General features: G+C 46.7%; 1 long non-coding RNA gene across 1 annotated transcript; it reads right to left on the reverse strand.

The window, feature by feature from the left end:
- Positions 1-1,101: 1,101 nt before the first annotated feature.
- LOC139028619 (uncharacterized) lies at positions 1,102-1,855 on the reverse strand. Its single transcript, XR_011480818.1, has 3 exons — positions 1,772-1,855; positions 1,695-1,732; positions 1,102-1,192 (listed from the first exon to the last, which is right to left on the reverse strand). It is a non-coding gene; the product is annotated as an uncharacterized lncRNA (long non-coding RNA).
- Between the last annotated feature and the right edge of the window lie 6,116 nt (positions 1,856-7,971).

The raw sequence follows: 7,971 nt of genomic DNA on the forward strand, positions 1-7,971 counted from the left end.
TTCTGATTGTAGCTAGAAATGTAATTTATGATTTATAACCTGAAATATGCAATTTTTGCCTGAAAAAAACATTGCTTACAATAATTATGTTATCAGGCCTGTCATTTTTATGAAGTTGTTTCTTGGTTAGTGGCCTAATATATTTTAATTTGGTCGAATTTGTGGATAGCTAACTGATGGAGTAAAAAAAAACTGATGGGTAAAAAGTGGTGTCTTTTGCTAATCGTGGTTAGCTAATAGATTACATATTTTTGTCTTCCTGTAAACAAAACATTTTAAAAATCGGATGTTGGCTTGAATTCACAAGACTGTACTTTCGTATGCTGTATTTGGAACCTTGTTAAATGTGTGAAAGTTAAATATTTAAAAAAAAATAGATTTTGTAATTTTCGCGGCCCTGCACTTTTGAGATGGATGTTGTCATAGGTGGTACCGGTGTCGGCTGCAGCCATAACATGCCAAAGGCACGACATGTAACATTATTTAAATGCACACACATTCATTCAAATCAGACACAATTAATAATTTAAAATTTTTAAATTATGCCAACCAGTCTACAAAACTTCTTATTTCCAATGACTAGCCTGGAATTATTGGTTGTCTTAAATAGCCGAAATAGAAATGTGTCTCTCTCTTAAGTTAATGTAAACACAGTACGGCTTCATAACAAGCATGGAGCAGCCAGCATCACACCTCTGGCACTGGACTTTCCTTATGGTTTGTATAAGGCAAGAGATGAACCGGCAATCTCCTCTGTGTATTAGACTGGTTAGAGATGAGACCCACTCTCTCTGTGTATAGACTGTAGGAATGAAAAGACCCCACTTCTCCTCAGTGTATTTAGACTGGTAGAGATGAGAGCCCCAACTCTCTCAGTGTATTAGACTGGTAGAGATGAGACCCCACTTCTCTGTGTATTAGACTGGTAGAGATGAGACCCCACTTCTCCTCTGTGTATTAGACTGGTGAGATGAGACCCCACTCTCTCTGTGTAATTTAGACTGTAGAGATGGACCGCCCTCTCTCAAGTGGTATTAGACCTGGTAGAGATGAGACCTCCACTCTCTCTGTGTATTAGACTGGTAGAGATGAGACCCCATCTCTCTGTGTATTAGACTGGTAGAGATGAGACCCCACTCTCTCAGTGTATTAGACTGGTAGAGATGAGACCCCACTCTCCAGAGTACTTAGACTGGTAGAGCTGAGACCCCACGTCGTCCTCTGTGTATTAAGACTGGTAGAGATGAGACCCAGTCTCTCTGTGGTATTAGACTGGTAGAGATGAGACCCACTCTCTAGAGTATTGAACTGGTAGAGATGAGACCCCATCCTCTCAGAGTATTAGAACTGGAGAGATGAGACCCCCCACTCTCTCAGAAGTATTACTGGTTAGAGATGAGACCACTCTCTCTGTGTATTAGACTGGTAGAGATGAGACCCACTCTCTCTGTGTTTAGACTGGTAGCAGATGAAGACCCACTCTCCTCTGTGTATTAGACTGGTAGAGATGAGACCCTCTCTCTTGTGTTATTAGGACTGGTAGAGATGAGACACCCACTCTCTCTGGTGTATTAGACTGGTAGAGAATGAGAACCCCACTCTCTCTGTGTATTAGACTGGTAGAGATCGAGACCCCGCACTCTCTCTGTGTATTAGACGGTAGAGATGAGACCCCACTCTCTGTGTATTTAGACTGGGTAGAGATGAGACCCCACTCTCTCTGTGTATTAGACTGTAGAGATGAGACCCCACTCTCTCTGTGTTATTAGACTGGTTAGAGATGAGACCCCACTCTCTCAGTGTATTAGATTGGTAGAGATGAGACCCCACTCTCTCCAGTCTATTGGACTGGTAGGATGAACGGACCCCACTCTCTCAGTGTATTAGACCTGTTGTTAGAAGATGAGACCCCCAACTTCTCGTCTATTGGACTGGGAGATGAACCAGCCCACTCTCTACAGTGTATTAGAGCTGGATGAGATGAGACCCACTCTCTCAGTGTATTAGACTGGGTAGAGATGAGACCTCCACTCTCTCAGAGTATTAGACTGGTAGAGATGAACACCACTCCTCTCAGTGGTATTAGACTGGTAAGAGATGAGAACCCCACTCTCTCTCTCATGAGTATTTAGCCTGGAGAGATGAACCAACTTTCCTCCTCAGTTTTGGTTAATGAGAAAAACCCTTGGTGGCAGGAAAGACAGAGGCCAACCCAAGATGTCCCAAACAATCTGTCTTTGTGCGACCATGTCACTTTCCATTAACGGACTGGTACAAGACAAAATGGTGGATACTGTCTAACCAATGCTTACACCAAATCCAATGCTTTTAAATGAGTGGGGAGGAGGACACATTATTGGGACGTATGGCTGTCTTCCATGGAACCTACCGTAACATTCTTCATGTGATGCAGAGCAGGGGATTCATCCTGTCGTCTATTAGCCTGCCGTGGTCACACGTAGCGCTTCAAAAAGTCTGTTGCACTAGATAGTCGGGGTGCTTTTGTGTTCTGTGAATAGGGTAATGTGGGACCGTGGAGAACTATTTCCTCGGCGGGAGAACTTCAGACAACAATGACACCTTCCTCATACGTGGTCTTCAGAGTCCCATAAACCAACACCTAGAGTGGGAGAGGAAATTATACTGGTTCACAGGAGGGAGAGCGGGATTGAGGGGGAGACATAAGGTCATTTACTGTTACGATAGAGGGATTCGAAAAAGATGGGTAGGAGCGAAGAGAAATGAGGAGACGAAGAGGTGCATCGGAAAGATGGCAGAGGAGGGAGGGAGCTTGTGAGAAGAGGGTAAAGTAGGGACATAAGAAACAGCAGAGACAGGAGGGAAGACGGAGGGCACTGTATGTGGGGGTCAGTGTAGAAATGAAGTGGGTACGAGATGCACGGAAAGCTAATAAGAAGAGGAGGTAGTGTAGAAGAACAAGGGGAGGGAGAGGGAGGAAGGAAGAGAGGGAGGAAAGGAGGAGAGGGAGGAGAGAGGGAGGAGTAGGAGAGGGAGAGGGAGGAGAGAAGCGGGGAGGTGAGGAGAGGGAGAGAAAATATCTGTTAGGAGGGGGAAGAGAGGAGAGGGAGAGGAGGAGGAGGAGAGGGGGAGAGGGAAGAGAAAAATATTATTGTGTCAGAGAGGGAGGGAGAAAGAAGGGAGANAATCTGTCTGTAAACAACTGTTGGAAAAATTACTTGTGTCGTGCACAACGTAAGATGTTCCTAACGACTTTGCCAAAGTCTTGTTAACAAGAAATTTGTGGAGTGGTTGAAAAACAGTTTTTAATGATTAACCTAAGTGTCTGTAACTTCCGCTTTACTGTATAGATCATCACTCTCCTCTCTGCATGTCCTCTTGCAACAAACATCCAAATGCATTCCAGAACTGCAGTCACACCCAAGCAATGAGAGAGGCATAGAAAGAACTAACAAGAATAACTAATAATATTCAAAAATAATTCTTCATAAAGATTGTTTCTGAGACTATGTTTTGAGGCGTAAGGGGCTGTTGAATAGGTCACTAATACAGTAACTCTCACTTCTTGCCTGAACAAGGCTGCCTTGGAAGGGCATGCAAAAATTACTTAATTCATCCTGGAACGGAAGACAAAGGACAAACTCCCAGTGGCCGCACCGCTGCACTAGAAAACTATGCCAAACACCTAGCCACAAATATAAAAGTCTCAGTGCAACCTTTTGCACTAGGAACTAACCAACACCTAGCCCAAAGATACAAGACTCAGTGGTCCCCTGCACTAGCAGACTAACCAACACAATGCCCCAAGATCATCAAGTCTCAGTGGCCTGCACTACAGACTAGCCCAACACACAGTCCCCAGATAGCAAGTCCTGCAGTGGCCCCCTGCCTTAAGCAGACTAACCAACACCTAGCCTAGGATATCAAGTCCTGCTCAGTGCCTCCTGCACTAGCCGACTAACCAACACCTAGCCCAGATAGCAAGTCCTCAGTGGCCCCCTGCACTAGCAGACTAACCGCAACACACAGCCCAGATATCAAGTCCTCAAGTGGGTCCCCTGCACTATCAGACTAACAACACCTAGCCCTAGATATCACGCTTCAGTGGTCCCCTGCACTAGCAGACTAACCAAGCACAATGGCCCCAATATCAAAGTCCTGCATGCCCCCTGTACTGCACTAGGAGACTAACCACCCCTAGCCGCCAGATATCAAGTCTTCAGTGGCCCCCTGTACACTAGCAGACTAGCCAACACCATGCCCAGATAGCAAGTCCTCAGTGGTCCCCCTGCACCTAGCAGACTAACACAACCTAGCCCAGATATCAACGTCCTCAAGTGGCCCCTGCACTAGCAGCCACTACCACACACAGATGCCACAGATACAAGTCCTCAGTGGGCCCCCTGCACTAGCAGACTAGCCAACACACCGTCAGCCCCAGATTCAAAGTCTTTCAGTGGCCCCCTGCCTAGGCAGACTAACCAACACTACCCAGATATCAAAGTCCCTCAGTGGTCCCCTGCACTAGCAGACTCACACACAGCCACAGATATCAAAGTCCTCAGTGGCCCCCTGCCCTAGGAACTAACCAACACGCAGCCCAGATATCAAGTCCTTCAGTGGTTCCTGCCCTAGCAGACTACCACACACAGCCCCAGATATACAATCCTTCGTGGCCCACCTGCCTAGCAGACTAACCAACACACAGCCACAGATATCAGTACTCAGTGGTCCCCTGCATAGCAGACTAACCAACGACACAGCCCCATATATCAAGTTTCCTCAGTGGCCCCCTGCACTAGCAGACTAACAACACAAAGCCCTAGATAGCAAAGTCCCATGGCCGCCCTGCACTAGAGACTAACCAACACACGCCCAGATATCAGTACTCAATGTTCCCCTGCACTAGCATGATACCAACAGCACAGCCCAGATATGTGATTGTTGCGTCCTCTGTATTTTTTAGCTGGCGACTAATTCTTCAATCGCCAACATCTTCTTGTCAATAGAACATTTGCAGTGGTGTGTTAGTAATATAACAAACACACACAGATATCACTGCTTCAGAACAACGAAGATAATTGTATTGATTTGGATGTCGATGTGCACAAGTTTCAAAACTTTGTCTCGGTTGCCTAATGTTTTTCCACTGATGGGCTATATCTGACCGGGTTGTTGACGCAGGAGATCTACTAAGAATAGATCAATAGTTGGTTTGGACTCTGTATTACAAGAACAAGCTCCCAGTACTGTTGCCTACAACGTAAACAACAACAATTACCATCATCACCAAGCTCACTGGATAGGCAGTTCACGTAGCGTTTGAGTCAAGAGAAGGGAGGTGTCTCTCTCTCTACTGTGTGTGGTGTGTGTTTTTTCTGTCTTCTCTCTGTGGTGTGTGTGTGCTGTGTGTGTGGTGTGTGTGGTGTGTGTGTGTGTTGTGTGTGTGTGTGTGTGTGGTGGTGTGTGTGTGTGTGTGTTGTGTGTGTGTGTGTGTGTGGTGTGTGTGTGTTGTGTGTGTGTGTGTTTATGTCTCCTCTATGTTGTGTGTGGTGTGTTTTATGCCTCTGTGTGTGTGGTGTTGTGTTTTATGTCTCTGTTGTGTGTGTTGTGTGTGTGTTTATGTCTCTGTGGTGTGTGTGTGGTGTTTATGTCTTCTGTGTGTGGTCAGACAACGAGAGAGAAAAGTGTCTGGTACAGAGGCTGTGAGAAAGTCATAGCGGCTGCTACACAGCCCCCGAGCCATCGAGACTGAGATAGCTGCTGGGTTTGGTGGGAGGCTCAGTAAGCGAAAAGCTTGCACACACTGACATTCAAGTACAATTGAAGTAGCTCATGGTAAATGGCAAAGTTGTCAGTTCTGCTTGATGATTTTGGGGTAATATTGTACTCAGCCTGGAGGTTATTGGCCGGCTTCTGAGAAAGCCAGGTTTTGCTTGTTGAAAGCAGGCCCGTTTTCTCGTCCGTCCCTCTCTTTGTCTCTCTCTCCTCTAGCTCTGAGCTAGTAATCAAAGATTAACATGATGATAAACAATGATGAGGCCATCAAATTTTCAGTGGAAACACAACTTTTTAAAAGGAGAGCAGGATAAAAAAAACCAACACACACACACACCACACACACACACACAACAACACACAACACACACACACACACAAACACACACAACGCACACACACAACAGCCTACTGCTAGGGCAAGTGTTACAGGGGACTAGCAAGACAGAGAATCAAAACGGGCAGTCTACAAATGCTGTACATTCCAGGCGACGCTCCGTATCGCCTGCCCTGTTACATCACTAGTTCCTAGTGATTTCTACAGCATGCCACACCAAGTCACGGTTATTGCTTCTCGCTTCCCTGTCTCGTCTACAACCTTTAACTGACTTCATTTCCACTTCCTCCCCTTCTCTTCTCTTCTTCTTTCTCTTCTCTCTCTCTTCTTTCCTTGTCCTTTTCTCTCCTCTCTCCAACCTCTGCTGCCGATTCTCAGAGCTTCCCTCTTAAGCGTGTGGAGTCCTATCGTTAACTTCTCTTTGTCTTGAGGTCTTCCCTCCACTCAACGCTATCCACTGCGACAGTGATGGACTGGAGGGGGAGACGTCAGACAGTGATCGACCTTAAGGCTGTAATGGCAAAGCAAGAGAGGAGAGTCACGCGAGCCTGAGATATCGAATTGAGGGGATGTAGATTGCGAAGCAAGGAGCGTAGGATGGCTCACGGTGAACATTAGTAGATGGCGAATGAGCTAGTATGAGGGAAATGCGAGAGACGAGATGAGTAAGAAAAGTCGAGAGTAGTGGATGGTGTGGAGAGATGGAAGGGAAGGCACAGAGAGAGTAGAGAGGCGGGGGATCGCAGGTAGGTGGAGAGAGGAAGTGGTCGTAAATATGTAGGGATGGAGCTGAGCAGTTCTGATGTGGATAGCATTGAGGTACTTGGCAGTCGTAACCCTGTAGAGAGACATGCCAGCGCTAGAAGCGGTAAGGAACTGTGTAGTGGATGGAGGGTGCGTGGGTGTGGTTGTGGGTGGATGTGGAATGATGTAGATGGGATGGTGATGAGTGGGAGGTTAGTGTGGTGGATGTGGATAGAGTGAGCATGACCCTCTATCTCCCTCGCTTCTCGTTGCTGTTGTGTTTCGGTGTTCTCCTCCTTCTTTTACCCTCTGCTCTTGCCTCTTTCTTCTCATAAATCAGTCGCTTGTCTGCATTCTTGATGCTCCCTCTCTAATTCTCGTTTTCTCATTCCATGTCTATTCACACCCTCCTTTCCTCTCTCCTCTCTCTCCCCTCCCTCTCCCTTCTTTCTGTGACTTTTTTTCTCAGCTCAGCTAGCTAGCTAAGGAGAGTAGACGACCAAATGAGAGGGAGAGGAGCGATCCAAAATCTCTCCTTGTTTCCCCCGGATGGATTCTGTACGTTGATAATCTAGTCTGGGGTGGCTGGTTGTTCTTATTGTCTCCTTTTTTTGCTTCTTCTTAATCAGTGAAGCAGAGTGTTTGGTCATAAAGAGCAACCAAACACAGAGCAACACGGAACCCTCTTCTATCTGAGCTTTCCTCAGCAGCCGGCTCCAATACCTCCAAAGGTTGAGGTGATGCAAAAGGTACCAGTATGTCTGATTTATGGAAAATACAAGGGGATAGGCCCCAGGGGGTTTCCCAAATGTCAGCAAGAGTGTTTTCTCCCCCAAAGTTTCCATGCCCACAGGCTCATTCCTTCCTCTCTCTTCTACTCCCAGAACAAGACAAACGGTGCCGGGTGTATGGGCTATACTACTTTCACCAGGTCCACTATATAATAAAAAGATAACTCAGACTTCCCGATTTCAAATGGTTAGCTCTGTCATGTTCAGTCCAGGTGGGGGGTGGGGGCTGGGTCAGCGTGTGGCGAGTCAGGTGGTGTTGGGTGGGGAGGCAGGGGTCAGCGAGAGTAGGGCACCTGCGCTAGGGGGCAGGGCTCGTATACAGCACAAGTGTGTGAGCTATTT

This window comes from Salvelinus sp. IW2-2015, linkage group LG14 (assembly GCF_002910315.2).
Source record: "Salvelinus sp. IW2-2015 linkage group LG14, ASM291031v2, whole genome shotgun sequence".
Lineage (NCBI taxonomy): Eukaryota > Metazoa > Chordata > Actinopteri > Salmoniformes > Salmonidae > Salvelinus > Salvelinus sp. IW2-2015.